Source organism: Podarcis pityusensis (genome assembly GCF_964106645.2).
Source record: "Podarcis pityusensis genome assembly, chromosome: 4".
Classification (NCBI taxonomy): Eukaryota; Metazoa; Chordata; class Lepidosauria; order Squamata; family Lacertidae; genus Podarcis; species Podarcis pityusensis.
In genome coordinates, this window is record NC_138027.1 from 105587124 (window position 1) to 105613077 (window position 25954).

Genomic DNA, 25954 nt, shown 5'->3' on the forward strand with positions numbered 1-25954 from the left:
AAAATACAGACCCTAATCAAACTATAAGCCTTGATAAAAATGCAGGCTATGATTAGATGCCTCATTACGTGTCTGTGAGAAGGAGGTACCTTTTTTTTTGTTAAGATATAAAATCTTCCAGGCATCAAAAATACTTTTGCTGTCACTGATGAGGACTTAAGGGATACATTGAACTCCTGGTTTGTAAAGACAAATGTCCTGAGATGTTAAAGACAGCCTAGAGAATCTTTGACAAAGCAAAAGGAAAGGAGCTCCGCCTGTCTCATCATATTACTTAGGAGACATCAGATCTAACAGCCTCGTCTTTAGTATGAGATGCTGACAATGGAGATTTCCTGTCATTCTGAAAAACGAATGAAGAACAGACCTTGACTTCTAGCCAGATCCCATTCTTAATGGTTAGGTATACAATAAAGGAAACTTTTCTGTAAATACATTCAAAGTTGCATATAAGTGCAAGAATTGCCCATCTTGTCCAGAATTCCATTTCCAATGCTGGCCAGAGATGGGCCTCTGGGAAGAGCACAAAGGTGATGCCATCCCTCTCTTGTCTGTCCTCTGAACACAGAGATTCCATTTAGCTCTTGCCATGGCTCATAGTTCATGGCAGAACTATATTTCACAACTTGATCGATTGTGGCATTTTTTATTGTTTATTAACACTTACGGGCCTACTTCAATGCCAACGTGGTAACCATGTGAGGGGCTGCAAACTTAGCTACTTCCCAGGCCAGTATTGCCCCTCCAGGGAACTCTTTACCTGTGATCTTAGGTTTCCAATTGCAATGGACAACCCACAGTGTAATTGCTCCAATGCTGTTGAAAAAAATGTGGGGACATACTCCCTAAGCTAAAGATTATCATTGCATCCTGTGGTGACAAATTCCAAAGGATAATTTTGCATTATCTGAATAATGAGTTCCATTTGTGTGCCCTAAACCTGCTAACATTTTATTGGGAATTCTGCTATAATGGAAAAGAAATTTGCCTTTATTCACCCTCCACACATCCAAATCGTATATTTTATCATGTCCTACTTTAGTTATCCTGTCCTGCCCCCCCCCCCATTAAATAGCCCCATATGGTCTTTCCAACTGATTCTTTGGCAGTTACAATGTGTCTGCACAAAGAGTATCTTGTGCTAGGTGATATTGTTAGCAATGAGAAAAAGGCTGACAAGTCATCCTTATTAAGTATAGTGTTTTAATTAACTGAAATTGGGAGTGCTTAAATGCATTACTGGGTGTTTAATTTTGGTATGTTCCCCATCAACTCTCTTGCGATTGGTTAGCTTTGGTCACCTGGAAAGTATCATATTACAGTCTCCATTTTGTTTTGTGTGAGTGACTTGACTATAATGTCTGCATCTCCATGGACACTGAAGAAGAGACGTGTTAGTTAACTCTCTCTCTCTCTCTCTCTCTCTGCAATAGAGGAGAGGAATGCTCATGTGCAGAAGGCTGAGTTCAAGGACTGGAAAGAGAGAAATCACTGTCTGAACGTTTAAGGAAGAAGCTGTAATCTTCAACTAAGAAAAACTAAGCCCATGCTTGGATAAGCAAGTGAATGTAAATATTTTTCATATATTCCTCTTTCTGCAAGTAACAGCTTTTGAATATTTTCACAGGTGTTCAGACATTGTTTTAATTTCAAGAAAAGAGTTAGTATTGTAAGTGATTTGGCTTCCTAGCTGCAATTTAGCTACTCTTCTGGCAGTCCTGTGATCTGACCCCTTACAACATAGGATGGCTGCCTTATCTTGAGTCTTTTCTCCATCCAGTCCAGGGCTGACTACTCTTGCAGTGGTTGGGGGCTTTCCAGCCCTGAGATCTCTTTCTGTAGAGATGCCAACAACTGAAGCTTGAACTTTCTGTATGCAAACCATATGTGCTACCAATAGGCTTTGCTCTTATTCCCCTTCCAAAGACCCAGTGGTGGCTGTGCATTGTCACCCATTCAAATTTGGTGAGTAGATGCATTGTCTTGCTTTTAGTAGATTACCTAGTTCAGTGCTTTACATGCTGTGTTCCTGGGAATTTTAGGGTTCCTGGAAAAATTATAAGGGATCTGTCCATAAAAATATCAGTAATAGTAAACAAGATCTTGGGACGGTTACGGCTCATCCACAATTCCCTTTGCCCCACAATTTTGCCTCCACTTTCCCTGGGAAAACCTGCTGTTTACTGCTGAATCAAAACAAACAAACATCCACAGAAAACCTGACTGGTGTTTATTCCAGTTCCAATTCAGCAGTAGACGGAGGGCTTTCCTGAGGAGAGTCGTGGAACAGAAGAGAATCCTTTTAGGCCACTGCATAGAAAGCTCAAGACCAATGTCTGAGCCCTGAGTTCCTGTGCAGCAACAGGCCTCCTGCTTGACACTGCCTGTGAACTTAGTGTGTGTGCAAATGCTCAAGGGAGTAAGGTTGATAAGCACTGCAACAACAAATGATGGATGTAAATATTGCAGTATTGCAACAGACATATTTGGGTTCTTTAGCAATAATAAGTTTCTCTCAATTAATTCATATAAAATATGTGTTTGGCAAATAAACTTAAAAGCACTGGCCTATTTAAAATGCACATTTTAATCTGTTGTTGATAAATGCATTCCTTGCTCTAATAGTGAAACTGATTAATAACTTCAAGCTTAATTTTAGAATATACTATTTGTCATCTGGATATAGTTAATGGCATTATGAACACTGCTAAAGCTATTGACTCTAAAGCAAGATGTAAAGGGATGAAAATATTTGCTTGTCTACTAAAGCCGTCTAACACTCAGCTTTTATCATCATGCCCTATTACAGGCCCCAGAGTTTAATGTATTGTGAACTGGCTTTGTTCAAGGTCAAGTACCCCGAATTACAGAAGCCATCCTGGCTTCCGAATTGATCCTAGAATGTCCCATTTTCCTTTCTCCTCCCCTCCATATCACAGAGAACAATGAAAAGTGGTGTAGAGATCAGACCCCCACCTCCTCTCCTTTTTGGAAACAGGAGCTTTTGTCATGATTAAACAATTTAAATGGAGAGAGAGGGAGAGATTTTCAATTAAATACTGCAGACTAATGTGGAAACAGAATGGAATTGTGGGTAAAATATGTGAAAGTGACACAGACCAGAAATAGATTTGTCCTCCTTAGTCCTCCCATCCAAGTACCACCTGTTTCTTACCTATAGAGTTTAAGACCCAGTTATCAAAAGGGGGCTGCCTGTTCCCCAATAAACCTGCCCCTGCAGTTAAGAGTGTCCTGGGAGGCCTGTGTCAAGGGGACCCCGCTTGACCCCAGAGTCAAGGGAGGGGGCCTCCCAAAGGAGGGCCTCTTCTCTGCTTGCACACCATTTCTGGAAGGGATTTTACCTGGGCACCTACTTCGTTTATCTTTATATGTGGTGTCAAATTTGCACAAGCTTTCCATTGAGCATTGGAATTTTCTTTTTGTTTCTGAAGAACGTGTGATTGTGTTGTTTCTGCTTATTGTGTTATTGTGTATTGAATTTTTTTTAAATGATATTTATTGAGAATTTTAAAGTTACAAAGAAAAAAAGAAGGAAAAAACAAGAAAAAGAGAAAAAGAAAGAAAAAAGTAGATAAAAGTAACAATTAAACAATACAAATCAATAAAAACCAAAATCAAAAAGAAAAAGCATAACACACAATGCATCACAATCAAAAAGCAAAAATAAACAAAAAATTTAAAAACAAATCCAATATTCCCAAATCCTTAACTTTCATTAACTTATTTCATCGACCTCCTCACACCTCCCTTTTTTGTATTCTAGTTGTTCATTATCTCAGCAAATCCTTTCCATCTTTCACAATATTCTGTCATTAAATTACCTTAATCTATTTTAACCTTATCTTACCATAAAAAACCCTAAAACTTAAAACTTAAATCTTATTTATACTGAATTCTTTTAACCATAACATATTCTTACATAATTCTTTTTAACATTACTGCTAAAGCCAAATACTTTCATTCCAACATTTTTCTAATACTCATTAATTTTACGATACTTTTCTAAATAAATTTTTAAAACTTTCTTCCAATCTTCATCCATCGTCTCTTCTTCCTGGTCTCGGGTTTTGTCAGTCCTTTCTATCCCATCCATCTAGTCCATTAACCTGGTGACCTTATATCCGAGGCTCTTAAGTCTTTTCCATGTCCCTTCCGCAGGTCTTCTTCATGTTTATACCTGTACTTTACTTTGTCTTCTGCTCCTTTCACTCGGGGAGACTCCAGCTTGACAATATTTTTGTCCCTTCTCAACAAGTCAGCCCCTTTTCCATAGTCAACACTGAAATCCATGTGGTATTTAAAGGCATGTTTCAAGGTCCCTCCAAAGTTAGGGGCCCCCACAACTCCGAGCTCCCCCCGGCCTAAAGCCAGACTTGAAAGATCAAAACATCCCTGCATAGGGGGGTCCATCCAGCCCCCCATCTCCAAGCCAAACAGAACTCCATCTCTCCAAATCTGACTTTTTCCAGGTTCATTCGTCAAATCCAACAACTCATGTTCCTGCTGGGCCACAGCTCCCTCCATCTCTGCCACCCGAGGTCCAGCAACAACCTCCTCCCTCATCTCATCTGTCAAAGCACATTCCTGGATTAATTCCTGAGTGGGTTCTATATAGGTACCCACTGCCTGTCCAAAATTTCCGATCGCAACAGTCATCAAATCCATCTTCTCATGTAACTGTTCCAATAAAGCACTTGTCTTACACAAGGCAAGCACCAAAGCCTCTGAGCACATTCTTGTTCAAGGTCGAAGTCTGGTCCCACGATCTTTAATCTTTACAGCTGCAAAGCTCCCCAGTTCGACTTTAATAACAGTTTCACAAGCTCCCTCTAGGGGAAACAATTTCTATTTGTATCCATCTTTTGTTTTTGTTTTGTTTTTAAAAGCAGATCTAGCAACAAAGTTTTCCTTTTTCGGATATTTTGTCGATATTTTGTTCCTTTTAAATGCGAAAGGGAACAATGGAATCAATATGTTTCTCTTCTTTTAACTATCTGTCAAAAACGTTTGTCCATAGTCAATGAACTTCTCCAAAATGTCTGTCTTGACACCCCGCTCCCAGGTTCAAGACGGTGGAAGAATGGCAGATGAAGGTGATTGACTACATGGAACTGGCGGAAATGACTGGCAGAATCCGAGACCAGAGAGAAGAGACGGTGAAAGAAGACTGGAAGAACAACAACAACAACAACAAATTTATTAAATTTGTGAGGTCCATGCCTTTACACAAAATACCATAAAACATTATTAAAAGATAAACAAAAAGATTATAAAAGTAAGCTAAAATTCATGCCATGCTGTCCCAGCAAGGAAACTACCCAATAAACCCCACCATTCAGGGAAGAAGATACAACAACAGGTTAGGAGAGCAATGGGAGGGACCTCACCGTTTCATCCAGGAACCATACCCTAGTTTTCATAGCCTTCACCACAAAGACCGCTACCACGTGAGAAATCCGTGGATCAGCGTCCACCAGTAAAAACTTTACTTGGTCCTCAGAGTTGACTATTGATTTGGGAATAGTTTGTAACATCGCATCCCTGAAGGCCGAATAGATGGGACAATACAACATGTAATGTATGAGATCCTCTTTGGTTCTCATATAACAAGGACATATCCGCTGCTCTACTGGGATTTTTGCATATCTGCCTGACAGATAGGCCGTAGGAATGGTTTGAAAACGGGCCAGACTGGGAAAGTGAATTTCTCAAAGTTATTCAAGATTCTGGAGAACTCAAGCACAAAGAACCCCAACATAACAACGCCAAATAAGAGCCAAAGCCCAAACATTTTAAATAAACATCAGGTGGCTAGCCCTCCAAGGCTAGCAAAACAATCGCTGCCCTCTAGTGGAAAATTAAAGAAAACTCCAGACCCAAAGCAAGAAACTCCCCAGAAGGGAGTACAAAAGAGCCAGAACTTAATTTTAATTAAACACAAATTAGTCCTCCTCCCTCTCTTCAAGCATGGAGGCCTTTCCACGCTTGCACAACAGAGAATTTATTTACTTAAGAAAATTGACTTAGTCATCAGAGGCCTTATACCAGCAGGAAATATTGTCAGCGTAAAATTTCTTCCTTTTGATAAGGCCCAAAACAGAGTTGTGGTGACCTTTAAGGACTGGTCGGTAACTAAACAAATCTTGGACAAGAGGGACAGGCTCCAGAGGGCTGGCCTGTTGGTGACCCGCCTTTTTGAAGAGTCCGGCGTTCCACCATCCCTCTTAGGAACACGCAAGCCTACTAGTCTGCGCACAGAATTGGAAATGGCTTCTGAAAACTGCAAACAAGGTCAACCGGAGGCAGTCAAAATTTCCAAACAGAAGGCTAAGCTCCAAAAAACTTTACTCCCTTCCAATGAACCCAAAAAAGATATCTTAAATGAAAAGGAGATGCTCTTTTTAGCCTCCCTTGAGCAGATTCAACAGTCCCAGGATGCGTTAATAGCTAGGTTACAAACCATTAAAAAATCCTTACTCCGCCAAGGTTTTTCTGCTCCTTTGGAATTTAATTTTGCTACTAACACAACAAAGCCCTTATCCAACGAAGACTGGATGCAGTGCCGGTTCCTGTCCCCCGAAGAAGTGGGTTCTCCCACACAACCCTTAATACCTCAAACAACAATACACCAGGTAGACCTTGCCATGCCGATGAGTAGGAACGGTTCAATCTTTGTGGATGCCTCAGGATCCTTAGATGGCATTCAGGTGGAGGATTGAAAGACAGATACAGCGAGGGGACACCACGCCAGGGAAACAAAACTCACTAGGTTAGTACCTACCACAAATGATCTCAACAGCTCACCCCACCTCTACAAAAACATTCATTCCATCATCCTAAAGAACAAACGGAGGAGTCTACCTTTGTTCCCCTCACCACCATATTTCCACATCTTATCGTGGAATGTGGCGGGCTGGCTGTCTAAGCAGGGCGATGCTGATTTCCTGGATTTTCTCTCAAAATTCCAGATTATTTGTCTACAAGAGACCTGGTGCCTAGACTCTCATCCCCCTTACTTACAGGGTTATGCGGCTTTTGCTACCCCTGCGAAAAAACTAAATAACCGTGGCCGACCTAGCGGCGGTTTGGTCACTTTTATTCCTATAGAGCAAGGGTACAGGGTGCGACAACTGCAGTGGATGAAGAACAACAATTTTCAGACTTTACTTATCTCCAATAACACAGGAGGAGATCTTCTATGTTTCAACGTTTATATTCCCCCCGTGTGTACTTCCTCTCAGACAGTACAAATCTGGGAAGATTTGGAGTCATGCTTGGAGAAGGCCAAAATAGAATTTCCTGACTGGAACATCCTGCTGGCAGGTGACTTTAATGCCAGGATAGGCAGCGACATCAATTCGTATGGCTCCAAAACCCAGTTTTCACCAGAGGCAGACTGGTTTATCCCTTGGAGTTCTGATGAAAAGGTCTTGAATAAGGCAGGTATTACATTACTGGAGATTGCTTTTAAGCATAATTTGTACAACCTGCATGGTACTTACATGGATAGGTCAGGAGGTTTCTTCTCTTTTATCGGCCCTCGTGGTGCAAGTGTGATTGACCATATCCTGGTCTCTCCAACAATTTTGGAGAGGGCACAGGGTCTCAGCACTTTTAACAGAACTGAGAGCGACCATCTTCCTAGAGCAATCTCACTAACTCCCCTCGAATCAGGGGGATTACAACATCTACATTGTGCAGCCCCTCCTCAAGCACCGGCCCCACGCAGGCGTAAATGGAACAGCGAGCTGGAGCTTAAAATCAATCAACACCTGCACTCTCCAGATTTATTGGTTCTGAGAGACCAGTGTCCTTTACCTAACTTTGATCCTTTTTCACTATATCAGCGGGTCTCAGAGTCCCTTTTCCCATTTCTTATAAACACCAGGCCTCCCAAACAACATAACAAATCGGGGGTCTGGTTTGACAAAGACTGCCGGAAGCTAAGATCCCTGCTTAGGAAACAACAAAATAAGGTAAAACAGGAGAGGACTTTGTCATCTATGGTAAATTTCCACAGATGGCGCTCTCACTATAAAAACACCTTAAAACTCAAGAAATCCCTTTACAGGAAGGAACAATGGGAGGCACTTGATAAGGCGATTAAATCGCGAGACGATAGAAAATTCTGGGCAATAGTAGCACAGGGAGTCTCATCCAAAGGAAAAATTGTAAACAGCAGTATTCCATCCGATGTGTGGTATCAACACTTTCTCAAGCTATACACACTCTCAAATACTGCTAATTTGAGTCCGTTCCTCCCATTGAAGAATGAGCATCTAGCTAGTTGGGATCCTGTTACGGACTGGAAGAAATTTAAAGACTATTTACAGAAATATTGTAAAATTAAGGAATCTTAGAAGGATGTTGGATAGAAACTAGGGGGGTTTTTTAGCTGTAATGCTTTAAGAGATATGAAAAAAGGTTTGCAACTGGGTAATTTTAATGGTAAGGATTTGCTGAATCAACAAATTGAACTGGAATACAAAAAAGGGAGGTATGAGGAGGTCCGGGGAAATAAGTATAAGGAAGATAGGTTATGGAAATTTAATGTCCTTTTAATTGTTTTATTTGGTATGTTTTCTTTTATTTTTTACTTCTTTGGTTATATTTTTTTTAAAAAAACTTTATTCTTTTTCTTTCTGTATTCTGTATTCTTTGTATTTTTTTTGAAACTTTAATAAATATCATTCAAAAAAAAAAAAAACCCAAGACGGTGGAAAATTACCTTTCTTTACTCTCTCTTCTGCAGGTTTAAACAGTCTAAAAAAGGTTCCCCCCTTTTCTCCTGCTTCCAAGGGGGGTTCAGTAATTTTAAATGATGAAAATTTAGTGCCTTACAGACGACTTTCTAAACTCTAGCTTGCCGTGTCTTTGCTTCAATCTATCTACAAAAGCGGAAGGCGGACTTCCTGTTTAGACCTTCCCACTTTCAGTGCCTAATTAAGAAGTTTCATAGTCCAATTTTCCGTTCTACTCACGGGCAGTTGTTTAAAATCCAATTGTCCACAGGAAAAAGTCAGCGCTCTCCGGCAACAGCAATGCGGCTTCACTCCGTGAAAGAAGCAGTCGATTCAAAGCACCGCGCCACTCACCCCACGTCGCTCCGGATCCCCAAAACAGGGTTTCCCCGCGAGTAGGGGGGGGGCGCAAAGGTGCCAGCCAAATCCCACGTCCACAGGCTTCTCCCGCCTGTGGTTTTTGATGGGTCTCCGCCTCGCTGTGGCGGTTCAGACCCTGTTTTCCACGGAGCGGATTCCTCCCGATCGGAGGAAATCCGCCATTGCCAGAGGCGCCAACCCGGAAGTCCCCCTATTGTGTATTGAATTTTATGGTGTTTGCCAATTTCAAAAAAAGCTTAGAAAATATTGAAAGGCTGGGTAGAATTCATTTTAAATAAAATATGTCATTTTGATCTAAACAGAAACAATTTATACAAATATCTGTGTCTGATCACCAGAAGGTGATTCTTTCTTGACACAGACAAGGAGCTTCATAAGCTCTTGATAAGTTGCCCTATTGACCACCATCCTCTTTCTTCTGTTATTACTCCACAAACTATATGCCGATTTCTGATCTGTGTCATCCTGCCAAGCCCACATCCCACCAGGTTCTCTCTCACTCTGTTCTCTAATTACTTTCCCCCAGTCCACTTTGGATTTTTATCTTCTACTGCAGACTATCCAAGTGTCCCTATTTTCCAGGGACAGTCACAGATTTACAGAAGCCATACCAGGTTCTGATTTGATCCTGGAATGCCCCACTTTTCCTTAGGACGTCCTTATTTTCATCATAGAAGTATTGGAGGGTGTGGAGTTAAGCGACCCCTGAACCAAGGAAATACCTAACTATGCAACCTTTAGAAGACATCTGAAGGCAGCCCTGTATAGGGAAGTTGTTAAGTGTTTAATGTTTTATTATGTTTTTATATATGTTGGAAGTCACCCAGAGTGGCTGGGGCAACCCAATCAGATGATCAAGGTACCATTGTTGTTGTTGTTGTTGTTGTTGCTGCTGTTGCTGTTGTTGTTAAATAGAACATCCCTATGTTGGAGGGTATGCTACAGCCATAATATATTCCATAACACAGGTCACCTTTTCAGTGCACAACATAGGATTTTTCATTCTCTTAGACTTATGCACAGGCTTATTCCTGATGTTTAAGTGAAGAGATTTTTTCAAAGTATACCAATCTCATTATGTGAAATGATTAAACATGGATGGTTAACTCTGGAGATGAATTTGAAAGGAATACTAAAGCAGTTAAGTATTTACCTCCAGATAATCAAGCCTGGAAAACAGAAATGTAGATATAATTCACCTCCATCCTAAGCAGCCCTTCTTTTTCTTCATACACAGCCCTCCTCCATGCTTCACTAACAACCAATAGATCATCCTTAATTGACTATGAAACGATTTTAGACCAGTAAGGCAGGGCAAGCAAAATAGTCACATCAAAATTCATATGCCATTTAGCTGGTTTGAATAACTCTCTAAAAAGTATAAAATACTCTCATTGAGGAATAGGTAGAAGGTAGCTCTGAATCTGCTGGTAGATCTCTAGCTGTTTCGCAGGAGATCGACAAGGATTATGGACTCCCAATTGTTCAACAATAACAACTCAATATTCCCCTCTCCACCCTAAGTAATATGGGTGAAATTCAAGAAGCTGGGGCAGACCAGGAAAGACTCTTTGTTCTGCAGGACTGAGCTTCATTCACATCTAGAGGAGGACTGCCTGCTGAGGGCCTGAAGGACCCTGCCCTTGCCTCTTCTACCTGGCTGAAAAGACTTCACAAGGACTGTGGCTGCTGTTTTTAATTTTTATCTGTGTTGTTTTAAATGAGACCATCTTAGCTGTGAGCCCTGGAAGACCTGCAGGCTTGCTGGTCTTTTGCGTGTTCAGACCCAGAAACCACCCCCCTAAATAAATTCACACTTGACTCGAATTTTAGTTTTGGTTTTTGGCAGAATTTAGGCCACAACTTTATTGATTACAGAAAGTGACTGGTTGCAAAGGCTCTGGTTCGACTAGCTCCCTGCCATACAGGTAGCAATGACCCAGGGTTCCAGCATAGGTCAGCCAAGGGTGAACACCTGGATAAGCAAAAAGTCGAGAATGGACTATGTCCGCCACCCTGATGTCCCCCTGGACTTTGGCATGGGCACAACCCATGACCAACTGGTTGACCAAACCAGTTGAGTCCCTGGAGCGTTCTCCCATCCCTATCACCTGAACCAGAGCCTATCTGCCACACGAGCACCCACTCTTGCCGCCAACCACTCACACCTGTAACCAATCCCTTAACCCCACTGACACAGAGTTCAGCCACAAATCATTCCCAGTCACAGACAGATGAACCCCATCAAGCCTGTAAAGGGACACATCTCGGAAGGTAATGCCCAGGTGATGGATCACTGTCCTGCCCAAGGCCAGAACCTTCTTGGCCACTGTGCTCTGGATGTGCCTCCTGGCCTTCTCAGTGGCAGCTGGGCATCGGCTACCTCGCCACACACGTTGCTGCAGCAGCTGCGACCAAAATATTTTGAGTTCGGGAAGAGCTGCCTTCAACTCTTCCAAGTCCTCCTGCATGCGGGTCTGCAGACTCAAGCCAGGAGCTTCTGGCAAATCATTCTTGCCCAGCTGCACCACCATCGCCACAGGCATGCCTTCTGCAGACACCTGCACCTGCACCGTCAGGAGAAGCTCCTCCCAACGCATTCCTCGTCTGGATATCCAGGAGACACACACGAGCCTGCGTCCAAATCCAGACTTTGCCACCCTCCTGCTGGCCCAGTGGACAATGCTGTGCCCAGGCGTGCAGGGTAGGCGAACCTAGGAATGAACAAAATAACATTAGCAACTGCACCTCAGCGCTGCGTTTGAACATAACCCCTGCGTCTGAACATAACCCCTTCAGATTTCCAGTGGCCCAGATCCTTAATCCTGTCAACGGGCAGGCCCCAATGGGCAGTGGTGGTAGCTGCCCCAATGCGAAAGGAATGAGGTGCAAACTCACTGGCCAACAGGCCACATGCTGCCAGCGCCTTGCGCATTACTGCAGCAAATTGATGCCATCTTAACAGGGACCCATCCTTATGGACCACGAAAGGACCATCCCCAGGCAGGCAAAGTGACAGGTATTTCTTGGCATCCTTAACCGGACAAGGGTCGGGCTTACCAGTCGCAGGCAGCCTCATCAAGGCACCTCTGCCCAACTGGTCCATTTTGGAATTATCGGACAGCTAAATGTCCTGCAAAAGAAAGCCCCTGGGAGTCCTTCCCTGCACTGATTCCAGCACCCACACGCAATGCACCAAAAATTACAATTGAAAAGGTCATCGAAAAGAGTCTTGCCTCATAAATAGACCTGCAAACTAGCCTCAGCTTGCTGCGCACAGCATATAAAATGTTGAAAGTGACAGGCCTCCTACCTGGCAATTTAGGTGGCTACAGCCTGGCCCAGCCCTCAAGAGCCTTGTGCACCACAAACTTTGTGCAAGGGTCTCTAGAATAAAGGGACTTACAGAAAAAATGAAATGGCAGAAGACTGAATTCTGATGAACTTCACAGCACAACCCATAAACCACAGGTGAGCCAAATACTGCAACACCTGATGTGTGGATGGTGACCCTGTACTGTCACTTGTCGGATGCTACACTCTGAAAGTTAAAAAATCCATCCAGGCCTTCTTACAAGACCTCAACGTAGAAGGAGAAACGGATGTTACTACTCCTTGAAGGAGTAGCTGTTGCCAAGCTTCCAAAGCTGAACCGGGAAATAGTCTGGAAGCTGCTGGGCCTCCAGAGCCAGTGATCTGAAGTGCTCCTAGGACCTCAGTGCCTAGGACTTGCCGATCGCATGGTTGGCGGTTCGAATCCCCACGGCGGGGTGAGCTACCGTCTTTCAGTCCCAGCTCCTGCCCACCTAGCAGTTCAAAAGCACCCCTAAGTGCAAGTAGATAAATAGGTACCGCTTTACAGCGGGAAGGTAAATGGCGTTTCCGTGTGCTGCGCTGGTGCTGGCTCGCCAGAGCAGCTTCGTCACGCTGGCCACGTGACCCGGAAGTGTCTGCGGACAGCGCTGGCTCCCAGCCTCTTAAGTGAGATTAGCGCACAGCCCTAGAGTTGGGCACGACTGGCCCATACGGGCAGGGGTACCTTTACCTTTACTCCTAGGATGACCCCTAGGGCTAGCTGGGACTGGGCTCCTGGAAGGCTGAAACTGGGAGAGTAAGACTGCAGAAGGATCGTAAGCCTCGCTCACTTCGCTTACATCAGATGGACCATGGGCCTCATAAACAGTGGTAGATGTGGAGGAGCCAGGCTGAGAATCAGGCTGCCGCCCAAATTACTGAGCCAATAACTCAAGCTCTGTATTAAACCTTGTCAAGGCCGCAGGGTCAGAACCAGTATCAGCCATAATAGCACCCAAATGATCCAGCAAATTTTGAGGAACTGCTGGGGCCTGCGCTGAACGCAGTGCCTGATACCGGCCTCTAATCACCCTCTTTGAAGAGAGAGCAGGACTAGGATTTCTCTTAACAGTCATTACAACCACTTCTGAACAAGTGGGGAGTAATAAAACAGAAAGACCAAATTAAAAGGAACACTCAGGCAATAAAAAATTGGTGCTCCCACCAAAACAAGATGGCGCTCCTGCCAAATGAGCTGTGCTACTGGGCAAAGCGAGGGGGGGGGATTCCCAACCCTAGGAAATTCCCCCCACTAGCCTTAATAGAAAGAGGGGCTGCGAAACTTGCCGAGCTAATAGAGAGGGAGCTCTCAATAGGACAATCGGCTAGGTAAAACAATCAACAATAAACTTATAAAATGCCCCAACAATACTTAATTCCAAGGCACTTGAAGCTGCAGCCAGAGCTGGACCCGATTCAAAAAGCCGCTGCTCGAAGAGACCGAGGGAAAGCGGGAAGCTCCACACACAGGGAGCGCTCGGAGACAGAAGCCCATGAGCGAAAAAGCCCTTCCAAGAAAATTGATAAAAGCCGCTGCACCAGGGGTGATGTTAAAGAGGCAGGACAAGCTCCATGAACTGGGAGCACTCAGGGGCAACCGCCCCGTGGGCGAAGGCCCTTCTAGGAAACTGACTCAAGAACCGCTGCACAAGGTAAGCCAAAACTGCAATTAACAGGCAGCAAACAGGGAGCTCTCTGAGGCAACGAGCCCCAAGGGCGAAAGCCCTTTTTGTAATCAATCAAAAAGGCCGCTGTGCAAATAATCCGATTAAACTCTGCAAATGGGAGCACTCAGGGGCCAAAGGCCCTATGGGGCCAAAGCCCCTCCAAGGGAAGAAAAGGGAAAGGACCACAAATTTAACAAAAGGAGGGTAAAAGGAATAAATAATTCGGGTTTGCAGAATAAGATATCACCAGGAAGATCCGTCGAAGGTAAATTGCTCTTTCTCGGCTGCACAGAGGACATGCTGATGCTGTTCTGAATGCACGCACAGAAAGAGGAAGCTCTGGATCACGTGCATGGACATAAATAGGTCCCTCAATCCGTTTGGACTGCGCCCCATTGGCCAGATTAAACCCAGCATCGAGGGACCTACCAATCGGGTGTTGTGGCTGACCAATCTTACCCACTCACAAGGGATTGTTTCCAGGTCTCACTGCAACACATGCCCTCTTTTAGGGAGGACCTGATTTCCCATCTGGCCTGGGAGAGTGGAGTGCTTTAGTTTTAGATCTTATGATTTACGTGGAAATTGTTTCCATTTGGTTGTGTGCTTTTTGATGTGTTTTATTTATTGTTTATGACTTCTGTTATGTTTGTAATTATGTAAATCTTGTCATGTAGTAAGCCGTCTTGAGCATAGTTTCAACTATGGAAAGGCGGCATACAAATAAAATGATGATGATGATGATGATGATCTAGTATTCCAAACAGATCTCTGGGCTCAGCTCATCATTATTTATTGCAGCCCCACTCAGAGGGACCTTCTTCGAGCAAAGCCTGGGGTGAACAAACTGGATAGGACAACATTCTGGGATTTAAAATATTTTAACTATTTTATCACATTCTATGCTTTGCAAATACAGTCTTCTCTCTTTAGGAATCTAACAAATCAACTGAGCCACCCCAATGAAAATGGTTTAAATCTTCAATGATTAAAGGATACATACCTAGCTGGGCATTTTGAGTAATACTAGTATGAATACGTCAGGTCATGTATTATCAGAACATGACCATAACAACAATGTTCTATTAAGCTATTGCAATCCTCCCTCCTCTTTGCACAAATATCAAATCCTTTAAATCATAAAATCATAGAATTGTAGAGTTGGAAGGGACCCAAAGGGTCATCTAGTGCAACCCCCTGCAATGCAGCAATATCAGCTAAAGGATTCTTGACAGAGCGACTACCTAGAATCATAGAATCATAGAGTTGGAAGAGACCACAAGGGCCATCGAGTCCAACCCCCTGCCAAGCAGGAAACACCATCAGAGCACTCCTGACATATGGTTGTCAAGCCTCTGCTTAAAGACCTCCAAAGAAGGAGACTCCACCACACTCCTTGGCAGCAAATTCCACTGTCAAACAGCTCTTACTGTCAGGAAGTTCTTCCTAATGTTTAGGTGGAATCTTCTTTCTTGTAGTTTGGATCCATTGCTCCGTGTCCGCTTCTCTGGAGCAGCAGAAAACAACCTTTCTCCCTCCTCTATGTGACATCCTTTTATATATTTGAACATGGCTATCCTATCACCCCTTAACCTCCTCTTCTCCAGGCTAAACATGCCCAGCTCCCTTAGCCGTTCCTCATAAGGCATCGTTTCCAGGCCTTTGACCATTTTGGTTGCCCTCATCTGGACACGTTCCAGTTTGTCAGTGTCCTTCTTGAACTGTGGTGCCCAGAACTGGACCCAGTACTCCAGGTGAGGTCTGACCAGAGCAGAATACAGTGGCACTATTACTTCCCTTGATCTAGATGCTATACTCCTATTGATGCAGCCCAGAATTGCATTGGCTTTTTTAGCTGCCGCGTCACACTGTTGGCTCATGTCAAGTTTGTGGTCAACCAAGACTCCTAGATGCTTTTCACATGTACTGCTCTCAAGCCAGGTGTCACCCATCTTGTATTTGTGCCTCTCATTTTTTTTGCCCAAGTGCAATACTTTACATTTCTCCCTGTTAAAATTCATCTTGTTTGTTTTGGCCCAGTTCTCTAATCTGTCAAGGTCGTTTTGAATTGTGATCCTGTCCTCTGGGGTGTTAGCCACCCCTCCCAGTTTGGTGTCATCTGCAAATTTGATCAGGATGCCCTTGAGTCCATCATCCAAGTCGTTGATAAAGATGTTGAATAAGACCGGGCCCAAGACAGAACCCTGTGGCACCCCACTAGTCACAGTCACTCTTCTCCAGGATGAAGAGGAACCATTGATGAGCACCCTTTGGGTTCGGTCAGTCAGCCAGTTACAAATCCACTGAGTGGTAGCATAGTCAAGACCGCATTTTACCAGCTTCTTTACAAGAATATCATGGGGCACCTTGCCAAATGCCTTGCTGAAATCAAGGTAGGCTACATCCACTGTGTTCCCTTCATCTACCAGGCTTGTAATTCTGTCAAAAAACGAGATCACGTTAGTCTGACATGACTTATTTTTCAGAAATCCATGCTGACTATTGGTGATCACAGCATTCCTTTCTAGGTGCTCACAGACTGTTTGCTTAATGATCTGCTCCAGAATCTTCCCTGGTATTGATGTCAGACTGACTGGGCAGTAATTATTTGGGTCCTCTCTTTTCCCCTTTTTGAAAATAGGGACAACATTTGCCCTCCTCCAGTTCTGTTCAAAAACCTCTGATGAGGTAGTCCATCCCACTGTCAAACAACTCTCACCATCAGAAAGTTTTTCCTACTATTTAGTTGGAATTTGTAACTGGAATCCATTGGTCCAATTCTTGCCCTGTGAAGCAGCAGAAAACAAGCTTGCTTTATTTTCCATTTGATGGCCCTTCAGATATTTGAAGATGGCTCTCATATTCCACTCCCTTCCTTTTGGCTATCAATTCAAAATCAGCTGGGAAACAAGAAACCTCCTTCCATTTTCTTGGTGCATCTAGTAAGCAATCAGTTCTGTCCTTAGAAACATTTCTGATGGACCCACAAGAGAAAGTATTTTTTACTTGGCTATTTCATACAATTTATACATTTCTTGATTGTAAAAATAAAATAAAATCCTCAAAGAGGTTTACAAAAAGATAAAACAAGAAAAATTTGCAAGCATACTTGAACACATACAATATTAAAATACTAAAACAGATTCTAATTACCCGAAAAGGTACAGTGAAGGGTCACCCACAGCGACTGTGCCCTTACTTTTTGCAGACCAAGATTACCAGGGAACAGCAAACACAGCAAAATATTTAGCTGGGGCAATTAGAATTAGATCTACCATCTGACTAACCTGTGTAATGCCTAGTAAAGAAAGCTCACTCATTCATACGTTTTATTTGTGGACAAGGACAGTTATTAACTCTTTCATTTGTATAGTTGTAAATTTTCAGAATGTATTTTGTATTGCCAACCATCTAGCTAGATCTGTATTTGATTGTATTTGATTTCTTTGCTATGGCTTGTGGCTGATGCAAATAAAGATTCTATTTATCATCTGTCTGTCTATCTATCTATATATCTATCAATCTATCATCATCTATCTATATCTCTCTATCTACAGTGAAGGCACCTGCTTGATCTCAATAGGCAGGGAGTTCCAAAGTGTGCGAGCAACCAAACAAAACAAGTTCTTACAACTGTGGAATGGGTATTACGTGGCACCTGCAAGAGCTGCATCTGTACATTAAGGTTTAAGTAGAGATCTTTCTATGACCTGTACATGTATTGTGAAGAAAACAAAATGGCAAATGCAATAAATTTAACCTCAGTTCATTAAGTCCTGTACAAGTTTCTTTTTATTATTCCATTCTGCCTTTTCTTTATAGATAAGCTCTGCCCGTTGTCTTGAAAGAAAAGAGTTATGCCAACCTTCCAACCAATGCTATTTTTTCACTGGCATAACTCTGTATTTCTGTGTTTGATGGCTTAGATGCCTGCCTGCTGTTCTGACAGAAGCTGTCATGCAATGTCTTTTTTTTTTTTTTTTTTTTTTTAAATAATATTTATTAAAATTTTCAAAAAAAAAAAAAAAAGAAAATACAGAAAGCAAGAATTTACATATTTTCATATATCCTTATTTTCATATATCCGCTTTCTGGGACTCCCCCCTTCCCCCACCCCTACCATATTCCTTTTTCATATTGTTGGCTCCACAAGCTCTCAGTTCTAATTAAAAACTTAATTTGTTAAACCATTATTCGAGTTTAAAATTTCTGCACTCCACATCAATACCCTTAATAAAACACAAAAAATTTCTTTCCCAAGGCCCACCCCATTTTCATTCCACAATTTCCCTTTTTTTAATAATAAAAACTCCCCACATAATAAAAGTATCAGAGATAAGAAATAAAGAATATAATAGATAAGACAAAGCTAGTTCAAAAAAAAGAAGTTAACAAGCCTTTGGATTATAGTTCTCCCCCCCTGTCCCCGGTTTAATTTCCCCCTGACCACCAAACCATGTTATCCGCCTGGGATTCTTACAATCCATAAATCACCTATTTCCCCCAACTCCTTGCTGGTTTTTTCTTTTCTTTTTTTTTTTTTTCCCTTTCATAAACATTTTTAGAACACTTAACTTCAGATCTGTAATAAAACTCCCCCCATTGTTCTTTCCAAATTGTAGTCCAGTTTCCTCTTGTTCCGCTGCTGAAACGTTCTAATTCAGAAGCTTAGTAAGTCTGCAGGGTTTATTATTATTCAGGAACAAAAACTTGCGTTCAGTCCCTTCCTTTCTTCAATAGAAAATTCTATTGTCTCCTTTAGCTGAACACCCTGTAGACAAAATATTGTTTCCGTTTCGCAGCTTTCCCAGAAGATAACCAGTCCTGTAAAATTCCAATGGTGTTTTTTTTTCCACTTACGACCATCTTTGTAATGTCCCGAAACTCCTCTAGGGGGATTGTTATAACTTTGTCTTCTCTAGTCCAAAAGTCCGATTGTTATCCATATTTTCGCCATTTTGTATCCAAGTTTTAACAAATTGTAGCAAATTGTAACAAATTTAGCCAGCAAAGTTCTCATAATAAAATCCTCTCTACTTTCCGACTTTGACAGCTACTTTGACAGCTGTCAAAATCTCCGACTCTTTTCACCAGGCTCTCTCTTCAATCACCCCGGTTCCCAGGGGGGGGGGTTACGTTTCTTCTCCCTCAGTTCATCCTCCAGCACAGTTCTTATAATTCCCCATCGTGAAATTCTTAGTTTTTATCAGCAATACAAATCTTTTTGGACCTTGGTTGCCCCGTCCTTGTCTTGAAAGGTTTACAATAGGGGGGGGGACTGACTTCCTTTTTGGATCCCCCCCCGCTCGTATCCAATTCAAAAAGAAATTCTTTTTTTCCTCCTTTTAAACCCAGTTTCCAAATTACTCACGGGTTGTTGTCTAAAAGTCCGAATTTTCAATAGAAGAAGTCAGCGCTCTCCGCCGGATGGCATGCGGCTGCGCTCGGCAGGGATAGCAGAGGACTCAAAGCACCACGCTTCTCCCCGGCACCCGATCCTTAGCCTTTAAAAAGGCTCCTTCACGAGTCGGGAGGGCGCTAGCGGTGCCAGCCGAGTCTCCATGTCCACGACCCTCGTGGCCGTGGTTTTTAAGGGTCCCCGCATCGCCGGTGCGGTAGGACCCAGCCCCTGCCGAGCAGACTCCCTCCGGAGCTCGGAGGGAGTCCGCCATTCGGCGATGGCGCCAACCCGGAAGTCCTGTCATGCAATGTCATGTTGCCCACCAGGGCCAACTCTAAAGTCAACTACAAATTGCAGAGGAAGCAAAATCATGAACTATTAACTTTTAATTAGCTGGTCAAAGATACTTCTTCTCTGAAATATTCATGAATGTCACTTTCTGTTCCTTCTTTACTCTGGAGAGTTGCTGTGTCTATTTTTTATTTTTATGACTGCTATTTAGTTTTAGATATATCATTTGAAATACATTCTTTCTATCTCAAGAGAGAGAGGCGGGAGAATTATAGCTGCAAGTACTTCATCACAAACCTGTATAAACCATGAAATGCTGACATGGTCTAGCAGGGTTTCTGTAATAGCCATGTGTTTCCGTTCTCACTGTGAAAACTGCATATTTGCTATCACAGATAAATGTCCCAAACAAGCAGCCAGTTTAACAGTATTATGACAGGAATCAGAAATGATTATTCAGATCTGAATTTTACTGCTTTAGGAAACATCCGCACTCCTGAAACAGCATGTCTGTATTTTCTGATTGTCTTGAAGGTATGATGCCTTGGGGTGGAACAGTTAGACTCTGTTCAGCTGTAACATGAGACCATTTCGTGAGAACAGACTCATCCATCCCAAACTCTGTTGTTTCCATGCATTGAATGGTTGTGCAAATTTTCCACTAGGGGAACTCTGTGTGTGTCTTAAATTTTGGTTTGAAGTCAAGCCAGGTATTTTTGATGCATCTCGGCTTCTTCTCCCCAACCACAGTTTTAAAAGAACACCCCTCCCCAAGTTCAGTTGTTGTCAGGAACTATGTTTCATTTAAACTTGAGAGCAGAAGCTTTCACTCTCCTCATGGGTAAGAGGGAGAGGGGGCTCCTCAAGTCTGAAGGTCAGTGAGCCTCATTCATTCCATGGGCAACATAGCTGAACTGACTTGATTTTTATGACATGATTGCTTAATTATTTCACCTTTGTTGTTTTTAGTGCTGTTATCTCAAGAGAATGACCCATATATAAAAACAAGGAATTCCAGGATGCTATGGCCACATATCTTGAATGATCCTGTCATTTTGGGGTCAGTGTTGTCACACCTGGTCAGGACATGCAATTCTAGCTGCATCTGAAGACTCCTGCTCTGCGTCACAATGTGATGGACTGGAGGAACTTAGCTCACCTCAGTTCCCATGACCACCCCGCTTCTATTTTGGAAGACTGAGGACTGCTAACATATTTTAACCAAAATAAAAGAAAGGTGATCATGAGTACCGTACTTTTTACATTTATGAGATGAGCTTTTTTTACTAAAAAATAAAGTTTAAAATGGGGGGGAGTCATCTTATACATGGGTAGTGCAGAGGGGGGACGGGTGATTGGTTGCAGCCGCGAGCAGGATCTTGCGATTGGGTGGGTGAATGGTGTCTGCTGCAAGGGCTGCTTTGGATTGGCTGCCGCTTTGGCAATTCCCCCGCCCCCCCAAAAAAGCTCAACAGCGCTGGTCAATCCAGGAACCTCGAAGAGGCAGCGCTTGTCAGTCCAACCCCTGCACAATCTCATCAGGGCTGGCCTCAAGGCAATTGGAGCAATTTTGCCAAATTGGGCCCCACAGACTGCTCCTAAGCCCCACCACCAGGGCAATCTAGATGGATTTTATTTATATCTCTAAGATTCTGCAGATTTTGGCTGTTAACTGAGGCCCCACAAAAAAAATTCAAGTTGGGCCCCAGAGTTTCAAATTGGGCCCCACTGGCTCATAGCTGTCAACTTTTCCCTTTTCTTGCGAGGAATCCTATTCGGAATAAGGGAATTTCCCTTTTAAAAAAGGAAAACATTGACAGCTATGCACTGGCTGGCCTTGAGTCTCATAGTTGCTGGGCCCAAGTTGCTCTGCCCTCGCATGAAGTCTTGGGTTTGTAATTTTGGGAGAGGGCAGACTGCCCGCTGGGGGGTGGGCTCAGCTGAGGAGGCCTCCTAGATTTAAAGGCCCTAGGCTTCAGCCTACTTAGCCTGTACATAAATCTGGCACTGATCCTTCCCCCCAAAAGCTCAACAACTTAGGGAAATCTTCCCGCATTTTCTTTAATTATGGTCCCCCAAAATACATGGAGGCGCGTTATACACAGAAAAGTATGGTAACTGGGGTTGTTTAAGTGTCCAAATAAGCAACATATTTAAGATAAGAGATTTTCAAGAAATAAAGTTTCTTGAAAAAAAGATGACAAAATAGCAGTTAAATGGTTAGCTATTGGAGACTTCAAGAAGAACAAAGAGGATGAGTTCAGGATGTGTTCATTTATGATGTGATTATGCAGTGTGACAATGGTTTAAAATTGTCTTTGGAAGGACATGGGTGGGGGTTTGAAGCCACAATGAGGGGAAGGATCAGACCTGGGTCCCTCCTGGTAACATTATTGGGGCACGTCAGACTCAAATTTGGCTCAAAAATGAACTTAGAATAAACCACACTTATTTCCTGAATGTTGAAAAAAAAAATTGGTTTCCTAAGCCAAATTCCAAATAACTGGGGGTGTTCACTCCTTCACTTTTTAACCGGCTGTCAGGCTTCAGGGAATCTGATCCCTCCCACGGTGGCAGCCAAGAAGCAGATAAACCAAAAAACAGTTTTTACCAATTAATTTATTCACTATGCACAGAGAGAGAGAGAGAGAGAGACGAAGAAATGCCGTCTACCTAGGATAATGGCGTTGCTCTGAGTAAAGTCCCACCCCATCCGTCTCTCCTAATCTACGTCATCCCTGCCTTGGTTCCAGTTACAGATAGGTAGCCGTGTTGGTCTGCCATAGTCAAAATAAAAAAAATTCCTTCCAGTAGCACCTTTAAGACCAACTAAGTTAGTTCTTGGTATGAGCTTTCGTGTGCAAGCACACTTCTTCAGATACACGGTATGTGTGTGTATCTGAAGAAGTGTGCTTGCACACGAAAGCTCATACCAAGAACTAACTTAGTTGGTCTTAAAGGTGCTACTGGAAGGAATTTTTTTTATTTTGATCCCTGCCTCGGTTAATCTGAGCTTTCTGCCTCTGAGCTTTCTGTTCTACTACCCTTGATGCTCACCTGGTCCTGGGAGAGGGGTGGTCAGGAATGCTTTCCAAAGACACTGAGTCTGTCAGCTGTCCCTCCCCTGGTTCTGCTTCTTCCTGCTGTTCCTCTTCCAATAATTCCCAACTTCTCCCCTCTGCAGCCTCTGAACTATGACCTTCTGCAAACCACTGTTCTAAATCTATACTGTCCTCCTGTTCTCGGGAAGGTTCAGGAGAAGGGGAGGGGCTCCCACCATTCCTCCTCAGTCCAGTCCCTGACACTGGCACAGGTATGGAGACCAGAAAACACCACATGTCGAGGTCTTTCAGCCAAAACCGCTGCTTTATGCTGCTTGATGGGAAAATCATATCCTTCTATTAATTGGTCTGAGATGTATCTGTGCAACAGAACAAGATGAGTGATTGTAGCTGCAGTGTACACTTTGGACCTCTTGTCCTGGGATACTACTGGGAGAACATGAACCAGAGACAAGCAAAGCATCTACTCTGTAAGTCTACCAGGCCCTCACTGAAGGGGGAAAAAATCATTTTCTTAGCAAAGGATCACATCAATTAGAATTCTTAGACTCAATCAGAAAAGGTCAATGTGCTTGGCACTGACAGAGCAAAATTTTGAGGAGGGAAAACATTCAGAGACCTTTCAGCCAGAATGTCTCCAAAATGATATTTTGCCCTGACCCCTGGGAATAAAACAAATACCAATCTATACTACAGAAGGAAGTTCATCTTGAGATGTACAGTATCTTCAGCTCATAGGTCATAAATAAGTAAGACTGAATACTCTTATCTGTAGCCTTCCTATTGCCATCACCACCACTAGCACAAATTTAAACAGATCTCTGAAAAAAATAATATGATTTTTATTCAGGGAGATTCATAATTTCCACCATTCCACTCCCACCATGTATCTGTCACCTCTGTGAGACTTGGGACAAAGTCCTTCAGCGTCAGTAAACAGAACTGATTAAAACACTTACTTGCTAGGCAACTTTTAAGATGCAGAGTTATCACAAGACGTTGTCTTCTTGTTTCTTACTTCCCCCAAGAACTTCTCTGGTTTCACTGACTTTCTTAAACTACCAGAAGGACCATATTACTAACATTTGGGATTTCACATTTCATGAGGAGGCCAGGGGAGAATTAGCTGTGGGGTCTCAGAGCAGGTAATCTTCATAAAAGGGGAGGGGGAGGGAAGAGAAGGGAAGGGAAGGGAAATAAATGATCAGGCTGAATTCAAATTAAAGGCAAGGCGAATAGCTCTGTCTTACAGGCCCGGCGGAAGGAGGTCAAATCCTGCAAGGCCCTAGTCTCCTGGGACAGAGCATTCCACCAGGTCGGAGCCATCACTGAAAAGGCCCTGGCCCTGGTGGAGGATAGTCTGCTTAGGGCCCAGGACCTCTAAACTATGGTTATTCATGGACCTTAAGGTCCTCTGTGGGGCATACCAGGAGAGGCGGTCTGAGATTTACGCCGGACAAGAGTATAAACAGAGGCTGAACATGGAGCCTGGCACACTTCCCTTGCGTAACTCTGCTTGCAAGCTATCCGTGCCTCCTGCAAAAGTCCTCCTCAGGCCTCTTTCTCTTGCCGGTAGCAGAGCGTAACACAGCGGTGAAAAGCAATTGCAGCACGTGTGGGGTAATAAATTCAGAACAGACACAAGGCAGTCCTTATCTTCTCTTGCCTTTAATCATGAAGAATAACACCATAAATTCAGACCTGGCGAGAACTGACACATTCTCCCTCTCGCATAGCGTCCCAGAGTCAGACTGAAACACTTAGAGTCAAGCCACTCCCGTAAGTGTTTCTAACCACGCCTCAGGAAAGAGACGTCACCAGAACTCTTTAACTCTGTGAGTTCTGAAACCATTAACACCCCCTCTCGTCACGAATCCTGAGGGAAACCGTGAACCCCTATTTACAGACCTCTTTGAGTTCAACTCACCTCCCATTGCCTTTTGCCTCCCACTGGCATCTATCCCAGGCAATTGTTGAATCCCTTCCACACTCCCAGAATCACACTGTGCGAAACCAACCCACGCACTGGTGACCTGAAACCTCTCAGGTGGAATCCCCTTTGTGGTCCGAGTTGACCGCCGGAGCACAACCTTGGGCGCTCCTCCTGACCCACTGGGGTCAGCAAGTGTGTCTCCAGCAAGCTCAGAAGACTCCCCCTCTGACTTGCTGTGTCTTCGGGCCTCCTGCACTTGGCTAACAGGAGATGAAGGCTCACTCTTGGGTTCCCTCTTAACCTGTGGAGAAACCCACCCCTGTGCTTGACCATCATCAGCAACCTGGTCTTCAGCAACAGGCTCCGCCTCTGCCTCTCCTTCCTCCCTTTCTTCCTCCCTTTCCTCCCCCTCAGAATCGGACAAGCATTCTGAGAGAAAATCAGAACCATACCTAGGTTGTGACCAACCACCCTGCTCAAAGAACTCAGCATGCTTGCTGACCAGCAGCGTGGTCTGATCACCCTCTGGGTATGCAAACTTCCACCCATTTGTTGCAGGATCATACCCACAGAAGATCATGTCCTGGTACCTAGGACCACCCTCCTTCCGTTGCGCTGTTGGTATTGGCACTGAAGCCTTGGAACCAAACGAACGGAAGAAATGCACCTGTGGCTTCCTCTTGTGCAACAGAAAAAACGGTGTGTCACCTACATCGTGATTGTAGGACCTGTTAAAAACAAAGCTGGCAAACTTCCCAGCCTCACTCCAAAAGCTCTGAGGCAGCCCAGAGTCACACAGTAAAACCCTGACAACTTCAGCCAGTGCTTCACTCCTGTGCTCTGCCACGCCTCTCTCTTGAGGAGACTTTGTACCCGTCACCTGGTGACGAATTCCCTTTTCCTTGAAGAACTCCTTCAGAGCAGACCCAGTGAACTGTGACCCACGGTCGCTCCTGAACTCTTGCACCTTGGTGGAGAACCTTAGTTCCACCTCCGCAACCCAATCCTGGATGAGTTGCGCCGCCTCTCTCTGCGACCTGAGAGAAAAAGACCATAAATTCTGAGTAAAATCATCCGCTATCGTTAGCAGATACCTGGCCCCA